The sequence below is a fragment of the Triticum urartu genome, chromosome 5A, assembly GCF_056163025.1.
Source record: "Triticum urartu cultivar PI428250 chromosome 5A, HENAU_Tu73, whole genome shotgun sequence".
Lineage (NCBI taxonomy): Eukaryota > Viridiplantae > Streptophyta > Magnoliopsida > Poales > Poaceae > Triticum > Triticum urartu.
In genome coordinates, this window is record NC_141877.1 from 69758071 (window position 1) to 69769220 (window position 11150).

Sequence of the window (11150 nt, forward strand, 5' to 3'; positions counted from 1 at the left end):
GTGTGCGTGCGCGCGCGCGTGCCTGCGTGCGTCTCAAGCTTCTTGGTCCGATTTATGGGCCGAGAGTGAAATCTAGTCTGCATGCCTGCGTGCGTCTCATGCCTAAATGAGCCTAGCCCGATACATACCAGATTTCACTCTCGGCTTTTCTGGATTTCTTTGGAACTTCATTCCATTGGTTTTCTTCTCTGGATTTGTCTTTTGCAAATTTTGGCAATCTTTTCCTTTCCCCAGATGTGTTGAAGTCAAACTAGGAAAATCTTCTCCAACCTAAAGCTCGGAATAGTTTGTAATCTAAACTAAGCCCAGCCTAATCCATTCACGTATATGTTCAGCAAACAAACTAAAACGGACCAAATAGAAATTGCTATAATCCAAACCAATCCAAAATGTAGGTATTTTGAAGCCAACCCCATCCAAGCGAGCAGCAGCCAGCGATACCTAACTGTAGCGGAGAGCGGCGGCAAGCTCCAGCCAAGGGAGGGAAAGATGGCAATCCACTGGCCGGATGATGTCAAAGGGAGGGGAAGTCAGCGACAAAGCTCTAGACGGAGGCAACGGAGCTGGAACCGAAGATCCATAATCATAGTGGCGGGCTACGTCTATCGCAGCGCTACTCACCCGAAATCATGCCCCCATCCCTCCCCGAGACCCCCCCCTGAGTCGGAGGCGGCGCAGAGCCCCCTGCTCCTGCTGGCGTTGCTGTTGCTGAACTGGAGAGCATTGCCGCGGCGGTAGAAGAGTGTTGCGCTGGTTGTGTACCGGCCATGAAGACCGCGACCCGGCTTGGCAGATCGAGGAGGTCCGGAATACTGTTGCCATCAGAACCTCCACTAATCCGGCCGTCCTGCATCTGATACAGTGACTCAGTCTCTCCGATTGAAGACTCGTCATCGGAACAGACAATGGTTTCCCCATCAGATGTCGGCCCATCCTTGTATTCCGCTCCATGGATGACACCTACGAAAACATGCCTTGCTGCGGGCTGAACCTGGGCAAGGCTTGCACGCTGAGCCGTCTCGATGATGTCGGTGCAGGTATCTGGCTAAGGGCCCGGTTCGCCGATCTTGGCGATGAAGACGTGAATCCCGCCAAAGGGGACCCGGTAGCCGTATTCAATTGAACCGGCCTCGGGACCCCATCCTGCATCGTCGATGTAGAGCTTGCCGCGATGACTCTTAGTCATCCGGCCCACAGCGTATCCCTTGAGTCCTTCGAAGCTGCCCTTCAAGAACTCAAAACCATCGTGCGACAGCCCCACGGTGGGCGCCAATTGCCGTGGTTTTGTCACGGCAGATGTCCTTGTGAAAGGACTTAGTCATGGAGTCATCGCTACGGGTTAGCTTAAAGGGGTTAAACCGGACAGGGGACACGAGAGTTTTTATACTAGTTCGGCCCCTCGATGAAGGTAAAAGCCTACGTCTAGTTGTGTTGGTATTGCTAGGGTTTCGATGACCAAGGAGCGAATCCGCTTTGCCTGGCTCTCGAGTTGTTGTGTCTTTTTCCTAAACCGCTGTCGAGTCGTCCCTTTATATACAAAGGTTGACGCCCGCCGGTTTACAGAGTCCCGAGGCCAGATCATAAAACGTGTCCGGCTCGGTCTCTATCCTTCCTATCTTACAATACAAGTTACATGAGAAAGTTGGTTTATATCTATAGGCCTTAACCCGCCTTTGGGCCTTGGGCCTTCGTAAAGCGCCACCATCCTTACGTCTTCACGGGCTTCTAATCTTCATAGAGTTAACCTGGCTACTCCTGGCCGGTTTACATCCAGTAGTAATATCCCCAACAAATACCCAAAGAGTATACTAGAGTCAATAATCTAGTTCACATCGCCATGTGATTAACACCCAATGAGTACTAAGGTGTGATCATGTTTTTCTTGTGGGAGAAGTTTAGTCAACGGGTCTGTCACATTCAGATCCGTATGTATTATGCAAATTTCTATGTCTACAATGCTCTGCATGGAGCTACTCTAACTAATTGCTCCCACTTTCCATATGTATCTAGAATGAGACTTAGAGTCATCTGGATCGGTGTTAAAGCTTGCATCGACGTAACCCTTTACAACAAACTCTTTATCACCACCATAACCGAGAAATATTTCCTTGGTCCTCTTAGGTAACTAAGGATAATTTTGACCGCTATCCAGTGATCTACTCCTGGATCACTATTGTACCCCCTTGCCAAACTCATGGCAAGGCACACAACAGGTTCGGTACACAGCATGGCATACTTTATAGAACCAATGACTGAGGCATAGGTAATGACTTTCATTCTCTCTATATATTCTGCCTTGGTCGGGTTTTGATTTTTACTCAACTTCACACCTTCTTACACAGGCAAGAACCCTTTTTTTATTGACCCATTTTTGAACTTTCTTCAAAAAATTGTCGAGGTATGTGTTTTGTGAAAGTCCTATTAAGCGCCTTGATCTATCCCTATAGATCTTGATGCCCAATATATAAGCAGCTTCACCAAGGTCTTTCATTGAAAAACTCTTATTCAAGTATTCTTTTGTGCTATCCAGAAATTCGATATCATTTCCAATCATCAATATGTCATCCACATATAATATCAGAAATGCTATAGAGCTCCCACTCACTTTCTTGTAAATATAGGCTTCACCATAAGTCTGTATAAAACCATATGCTTTGATCACCTCCTCAAAGCGTATATTCCAACTCTGAGATGCTTGCACCAGTCCATAGATGGATCGCTGGAGCTTGCACACTTTTTTAGCACCTTTAGGATCGATAAAACTTCCGGTTGCATCATATACAACTCTTCCTCAAGAAACCCGTTAAGGAATGCAAGGTTTTTGACATCCATTTGCCACATTTCATAATCATAAAATGCGGCAGTTGCTAACATGATTCGGAAAGACTTGAGCATCGCTACGGGTGAGAAAGTCTCATCGTAGTCAACCCCTTGAACTTGTCGAAAACCTTTCACAATAAGCCGAGCTTTGTAGACAGTAACATTACCATCAGCGCCAGTCTTCTTCTTAAAAATCCATTTATTCTCTATGGCTTGCCGGTCATTGAGCAAGTCCACCAAAGTCCATACTTTGTTCTCATACATGGATCCTATCTCAGATTTCATGGCCTCAAGCCATTTATCGGAATCTGGCTCATCATAGTTTCTTCATAGTTTGTAGGTTCGCCATGGTCTAACAACATGACTTCCAAGACAGGATTACCATACCAATCTGGTGCGGAACGTGCTCTGTTCGACCTATGAGGTCCAGTAGTAACTTGATCTGAAGTTTCATGATCATCATCATTAGCTTCCTCTCTATTTGGTGTAGACATCATAGAAATAGATTTATCTGATGTGTTACTTTCCAAATTGAGAGAAGGTACAATTACCTCATCAAGTTCTACTTTTCTCCCACTCACTTCTTTCGAGAGAAACTCCTTCTCTAGAAAGGATCCATTCTTGGCAACAAAGATCTTGCCTTCGGATCTGTGGTAGAAGGTGTACCCAATTGTTTCCTTAGGGTATCCTATGAAGACACACTTATCCGATTTGGGTTTGAGCTTATCAGGCTGAAGCCTTTTGACATAAGTGTTGCAACCCCAAACTTTAAGAAACGACAGCTTAGGTTTCTTGCCAAACCACAGTTCATACGGCGTCTTCACAACGGATTTAGACGGTGCCCTATTTAACGTGAAGGCGGCTGTCTCTAATGCATAACCCCAAAACGATAGTGATAAATCGGTGAGAGACATCACATATAGATCGCACCATATCTAATAAAGTATGGTTACAACATTCGGACACACCATTACGTTGTGGTGTTCCAGGTGGTGTGAGTAGTGAAACTATTCCACATTATTTTAAATGAAGGCCAAACTCGTAACTCAAATATTCACCCCCGCAATCAGATCATAGAAACTTTATTTTCTTGTTACAATGATTCTCCACTTCACTCTGAAATTCTTTGAACTTTTCAAATGTTTTAGACTTGTGTTTCATCAAGTAGATATACTCATACCTACTCAAATCATCTATGAAGGTAGAAAAATAACGATACCCATCGCGTACCTCAACACTCATCGGGCCGCATACATCAGTATGTACTATTTCCAATAAGTCATTAGCTCGCTCCATTGTTCTGGAGAATGGAGTTTTAGTCATCTTACCCATGAGGCATGGTACGCAAGTATCAAATGGTTCATAATCAAGTGATTCCAAAAGTCCATCCTCATGGAGTTTCTTCATGCACTTTACACCAATATGACCTAAACGGCAGTGCCACAAGTATGTTGCACTATCATTATCAACTTTGCATCTTTTGGCATAAATATTATGAATATGTGTATCACTACGATCGATATTCAATAAACCATTCACATTGGGTGTATGACCATAGAAGGTTTTATTCATGTAAACATAACAACAATTATGCTCTGAGTTTAAATGAATAGCCGTATTGCAATAAACATGATCTAATCATATTCATGCTCAACGCAAACACCAAATTAACATTAATCCCGAAGGTAGAGGGAGTGTGTGATGGTGATCGTATCAACCTTGGAATCACTTCCAACACTCATCGTCACCTCGCCCTTAACCGGTCTCTGTTTATTCTGCAACTCATGTTTTGAGTTACTAATCTTAGCAACTGAACCGATATCAAATACCAAGGGGTTGCTACGAACACTAGTAAAGTACACATCAATAACATGTATATCAAATACACCTTTGTTCACTTTTCCATCATTCTTATCTGCCAAGTATCTGGGGCAGTTCCGCTTCTAGTGACCATTCCCTTTGCAGTAGAAGCACTCAGTTTCAGGCTTGGGTCCAGCTTTGGGCTTCTTACCGGGAGTGGAAACTTTCTTGCCATTATTTTTGAAGTTCCATTTCTTTCCCTTGCCTTTTTTCTTGAAACTAGTGGTCTCGTTAACCATCAACACTTGATGTTGATTCTTGATTTCTACCTTCACCGATTTCGGCATCATGAAGAGCTCGGGAATCATTTTCTTCATCCCTTGCATGTTGTAGTTCATCATGAAGTTCTAGTAGCTTGGTGATAGTGACTAGAGAACTCTGTCAATCACTATCTTATCTAGAAGATTAACCCCCACTTGATTCAAGCGATTGTAGTATCCATACATTCTGAGCACATGCTCACTGGCTGAGCTATTCTCCTCCATCTTGTAGGCAAGGTACTTGTCAAAGGTCTCATACTTCTCGATACGGGCATGAGTCTGAAATACCAATTTCAGCTCTTGGAACATCTCATATGCTATGTGGCGTTCAAAACGTTTTTGAAGTCCCGGTTCTAAGACGTAAAGCATGGCACACTAAACTATTAAGTATTCATCATATCGAGCTTGCCAAACGTTCAGAACATTTGCATTTGCTCCTGCAATAGGTCTGACACCTAGCGGTGCATGAAGGACATAATTCTTCTGTGCAGCAATGAGGATAATACTCAGATCACGAACTCAGTCCGCTTTATTGCTACCATCATTTTCCAACCTAGTTTTCTCCAGGAACATATCAAAAATAAGGGAGCTATATTGTGATCTATTGATCTACAACATAGATATGCAAAAACTATTAAGACTAAGTTCATGATAAATTTAAGTTCAACTAATCAAATTACTAATGAACTCCCACTTAAATAAGCATCCATCAAGTTATCTAAGTGATACATGATCCAAATCAACTAACCCATGTCTGATCATCACGTGAGATGGGGTAGTCATCAATGGTGAACATCTCTATGTTGATCATATCTACTATATGACTCACGTTTGACCTTTCGGTCTCCAATGTTCCGAGACCATGTCTGTACATGCTAGTCTCGTAAAGTTTAACCCAAGTATTCTACATGTGCAAAATTGTCTTTCATCCGTTGTATGTGAATGTAGAGTCTATCACACCCGATCATCACGTGGTGCTTCGAAATGACGAACTTTGGCAGTGGTGCATACTCAGGGAGAACACTTTTAGCTTGAAATTTAGTGAAGGGATCATCTTATAATGCTACCGCCGTTCTAAGCAAAATAAGATGCATAAAGGATAAACATCACATGCAATCAAAATATGTGACATGATATGGCCATCATCATCTTATGCTTTTGATCTCCATCTCCAAAGCATCGTCATGATCTCCATCGTCAACAGCTCGGCACTTGATCTCCATCATTGCGTCGGGGTCGTCTCGCCAACTATTGCTTCTACAACTATCGCTAACGATAGTGATAAAGTAAAGAAATTACATGGCGCTTGAACTTCATACAATAAAGAGACAACCCTAAGAGGCTCTTGCCGGTTGTCGATATTACAAAACATGATCATCTCATACATCAACATATATCACATCATATCTTGACCATATCACATCACAACATGCTCTGCAAAAACAAGTTAGACATCCTCTACTTTGTTGTTGCATGTTTTACGTGGATGCTATGGGCTTCTAGCAAGAACCGTCTTACTTACGCAAAAACCGCAACGGTGATTCATCAAGTTTGTTGTTTTCGCCTTCTTCATGGACCGGCCATAGTCAAATTCGATTCAACTAAAGTACAAGAAATAGACACCCGCCAGCCACCTTTATGCAAAACTACTTGCATGTCTGTCGGTGGAACCGGTCTCATGTGTGTGGACGTGGCAGTATGACAATCACCGCCCACAACTCTTTGTGTTCTACTCGTGCATATCATCTACGCATAGACCTGGCTCGGACGCCACTGTTGGGAAACGTTGCATGGAAAACGAAAATTTTCTAGGCACACGCAAGATCTATTCATGGAGATGCATAGCAACGAGAGGGGGGAGTATGTCTACATACCAAGCGGAAGCATTTAGTAATGCGGTTGATGTAGTCGAACTTCTTCGCGCTCCAACCGATCAAGTACCAAACATACGGCACCTCCACGCTCAACACACGTTCAGCTCGGTGACGTCCTCCGCCTTCTTGATCCAGCAAGACGATGAGGTAGTGGATGAGTTCTGCCAGCATGACAGCGTGGTGACGGTGATGGTGAAGTGATCTCCCTAGGGCTTCACCTAAGCACTGCGAAAATATGACCGAGGGTGTAAACAGTGGAGGGGGCGCCGCACACGGCTAAGACAATGTTGTGTTGTGCTAGGCGCCCCCCTCCCACATATATATAGGTGAGGGAGGAGGGAGCAGCCAGGAGGCACCCCCAAGTAGGCTGAATTCTACTTGGGGGTCCTCCCCAAGTGGCGCTCCCCTCCTTATATAGGTCTGTCCCCTCATTTGGCCCATTAGGCCCATACACTTACCGGGGGTGTCCAGAACCCCTTCCAATGTCCCGATGAGTACCCGGTGCACCCTGGAACATTTTCGGTGCCTGAATACCATCGTACTATATATCAATATTTACCTCTCAACCATTTCGAGACTCCTCGTCATGTCCATGATCTCATCCGGGACTCCGAACAACATTCGGTCACCAAATCATATAAGTCATATAACACTATATCGTCAACGAACGTTAAGCGTGCGGACCCTACGGGTTCGAGAACTATGTAGACATGACCGAGACACCTCTCCTGCCAATAACCAATAGTGGAACCTGGATGCCCATATTGGCTCTTAAATATTCTATGAAGATCTTTATCGGTCAAACCTTATGACAACATACATAATTCCCTTTGTCCATCGATATGTTACTTGCCCGAGATTCAATCATCGATATCTTAATACCTAGTTCAATCTCGTTACCGGCAAGTCTCTTTACTCGTTCCGTAATACATCATACTGTAACTAACTCCTTAGTCACTTTGCTTGCAAGGCTTCTTATGATGTGTATTACCGAGAGGGCCCAAAGATACCTCTTCAATACTCAGAGTGACAAATTCTAATCTCGATCTATGCCAACTCAACAAACACCTTCGGAGATACTTGTAGAGCATATTTATGATCACCCGGTTATGTTTTGACGTTTGATAGCACACAAGGTATTCCTCCGGTATCCGAGAGTTGCATAATCTCATAGTCGAAGGAATATGTATTTGACATGAAGAAAGCAATAGCAAATAAACTGAACGGTCAATATGCTAAGCTAAGGATGGGTCTTGTCCATCACATCATTCTCCTAATGATGTGATCCCATTATCAAATGACAACACATGTCTATGGTTAGGAAACTTTAACCATCTTTAATCAACGAGCCAGTCTGGTAGAGGCTTACTAGGGACACAATATTTGTTTATGTATTCACACATGTATTTAAGTTTCCGATCAATAAAATTGTAGCATGAATAATAAACCTTTATCATGAATAAGGAAATATAAAATGACAACTTTATTATTGCCTCTAGGGCATATTTCCTTCAGCTAGATGGCTTCTTCTCTCTGTTTGATCTTCAATACAATGTTCTCCTCAATCTTCTTGGATTTATATCCGATGTAATCTTCTTTTGTTGTGCATTTGTTGGGATCTAATAAATTATGGGTTTATGATCAGATTATTCATTGAAAGTAATTGAGTCTTTTCTGAACTTTATTATGCATGATTATTATAGCTTTATATTTATCTCCGATCTATCTGTTTGGTTTGACCAACTAGATTGATTTATCTTCAGTGGGAGAGGTGATTTGTGATGGGTTCAATCTTGTGGTGTCCTCACCTCCTGATAGAAGGGATAGCGAGGCATACATTGTATTGTTTCCAATAAGGGTAAAATGGTGGAGTTTATTCTTATTGCTTGAGTTTACTTTGTCTACATCATATCATCGTACTTCATGCATTACTCTATTTGTCATGAACTTAATACGTAGAGAGGCAAGCATAGAAGCGCTCTCGAAGTGGAGTAGTAGTAGATGCAGAATCGTTTCGGTCTACTTGTCACGGACATGATGCATATATACATGACCATTGACATGAATAACATAATAACTTTGTGTTTTCTATCAATTATCCAAGAGTAACTTGTCTACCCACCGTATGCTATTGTTTCGGGAGAGAAGCATCTAGTGAAAACTATGGCCCCTGGGTCTATCTTAATCATATTATTAAAACCAAAAATACCTTACTGTAATTTATTTACTTTTCTTTTTTCTATCTACCGCTATCAGATTTGCAAGTAACGATTTCAAGGGGATTGACAACCCTTTTGTCCACGTTGAGTGTAAGTATTTGCTCTTTTGTGCGCAGGTATTCTTCACTAGGATTTGCGTGGTTCTCCTATTGGTTCGATAATCTTGGTTCTCACTAAGGAAAATACTTATCAGCTACTATACTGTTTCACCCTTTCTCTTCGGGGAAAATCCCGACGCATCTCACAAGTAGCAACGTCGTCGCATCACCAACTCGCAGCAACCCCACATCCCCCTCACTCAACTCCTCACGGCGTTGTTGACGACCATCACAACACCAACTTGCATCAATACTATAGGCACCTCACGCTACTGCTTGCAGCATCTCCGGCAGCCGTCGCCGATGACATCACAGTAGCAACATGCAACAACAACAGCACGGTGGCGCCTTGCACATCGTTGTCTTGCATCATGGATACAACACCCCCATGTCGTATTGTTTGCAACACAGATGCAATGAGCGGCGCTGGATTTGCAAAACCGATCCCCAACTTGTAGCATCGCCGGTCGCAGTGGGATTATATCCACCAAGCATGGGTGAGGTGCATCTCGTAGCACCATGTGCCGCCTTGCTGATGTTGTGACAACAACAAGATCCATTGGCGGCTGCTGTAGTCGCCCTCGTCCAGTTCACTTGGACGGCGATGCCACAACTCAAATGGGAGAGGTAGCTGAAAGCATTCCACTGGTGAGGGAAAATGTAAGGAAGAGGGAGAGGGCACATAAGTAGGGCTCACTGAATGTGTGTCGCTCGCGCGGGGCGGTTGTTGATGCGAGAGTCTACCGCCGGTTGAAACGAATCAATTTCCTTGTTTCATACAGTGCTTATTGGTTAGTTTTACATAAAAAAAAATTGTCATAATCTTGTGTGTGCAAACATATTCTTCAAACATACTAAGACAGACATTATTTTGTTGTTCTTTTATCTTGCTTTTCGTTAGTATCTTATTAATCAATATTTCATATTAAATTTTGCCAAAAATATTAACTTAGGTGATCTTTTAATGGTAATGGACATTTTTTGGATTTCCATTCCTTCATTAATACTTTAGAGTATTTACATAAAATTTATTTCTAAATATAAGTGCGATTCTATGGTAGACACTAATTCCCGGTGGTTGTCCAATATCCTTTCATTACATCCTGCCAGCCATAGTTACGTATACTCGATAATTTCGGCTTATCCTTCAACAAAATTTCTCTATAAATACACTGCGAAAGTGGACGCTACCACACAAGAGTACGAAACAAAAACATAAGCAATATATTGCACATTCAAAGGCGTACACATGGAGGCATCTAAACTCGCCCTTTTGGTCATGCTCGCAATGGCAGCCGTGATGTCTGACCCCTGCAATGCCCAGAACTCACCACACGACTACGTCGTCGCCCACAACGTCGCTCGCGCCGCCGCGGGCTTGGGCCCTGTGACCTGGGACGCGTCCGTGGCGGCCTATGCGGCGAGCTACGCAAGGCAGCGCTCCGGCGATTGCAAGCTGGTGCACTCAAAGGCACCACAGTACGGGGAGAACCTCTTCTGGGGCTCCGGCAAGGACTGGACGGCGGCGCAGGCCGTGAAGATATGGGCCGACGAGAAGGCCAACTACAACTACGCCTCCAACAGCTGCGCCGCCGGGAAGCAGTGCGGGCACTACACGCAGATAGTGTGGCGCAGCTCAACGCATATCGGCTGCGCGCGTCTGCTCTGCGACCACAACGCCGGCGTGTTCATCACTTGCAATTACAGCCCTCCGGGCAACTACATTGGGCAGAGGCCATATTGACTCCCTCTTTTTGCGGGGAAGAGGCCATACTGATTTAATTGGCGCAAACAGATTTAGATCAGCATATCTAGTTTCTAATACTCTGCATGGGCTGTCATGCATGTATTTTGTATTGTGAGAACCATAAATATGTACTCCCTCTCTAAATTAATATAAGACGATTTAGATCATTAAAGTAGTGAACTAAAATGTCTTATATTACTTTACATAGGGAGTAGTATTTACGAAAAATCAATAAAATAGCTCAAAACTTTTCTTAGTTGGAATCATTCGAA

At 43.5% G+C, this 11150-nt stretch overlaps 1 pseudogene; it reads left to right on the forward strand.

Annotated features, from left to right (window-relative positions):
* Nucleotides 1–10342: 10342 nt before the first annotated feature.
* LOC125555662 (pathogenesis-related protein PRB1-2 pseudogene) lies at nucleotides 10343–10941 on the forward strand (annotated as a pseudogene).
* Nucleotides 10942–11150: the final 209 nt, after the last annotated feature.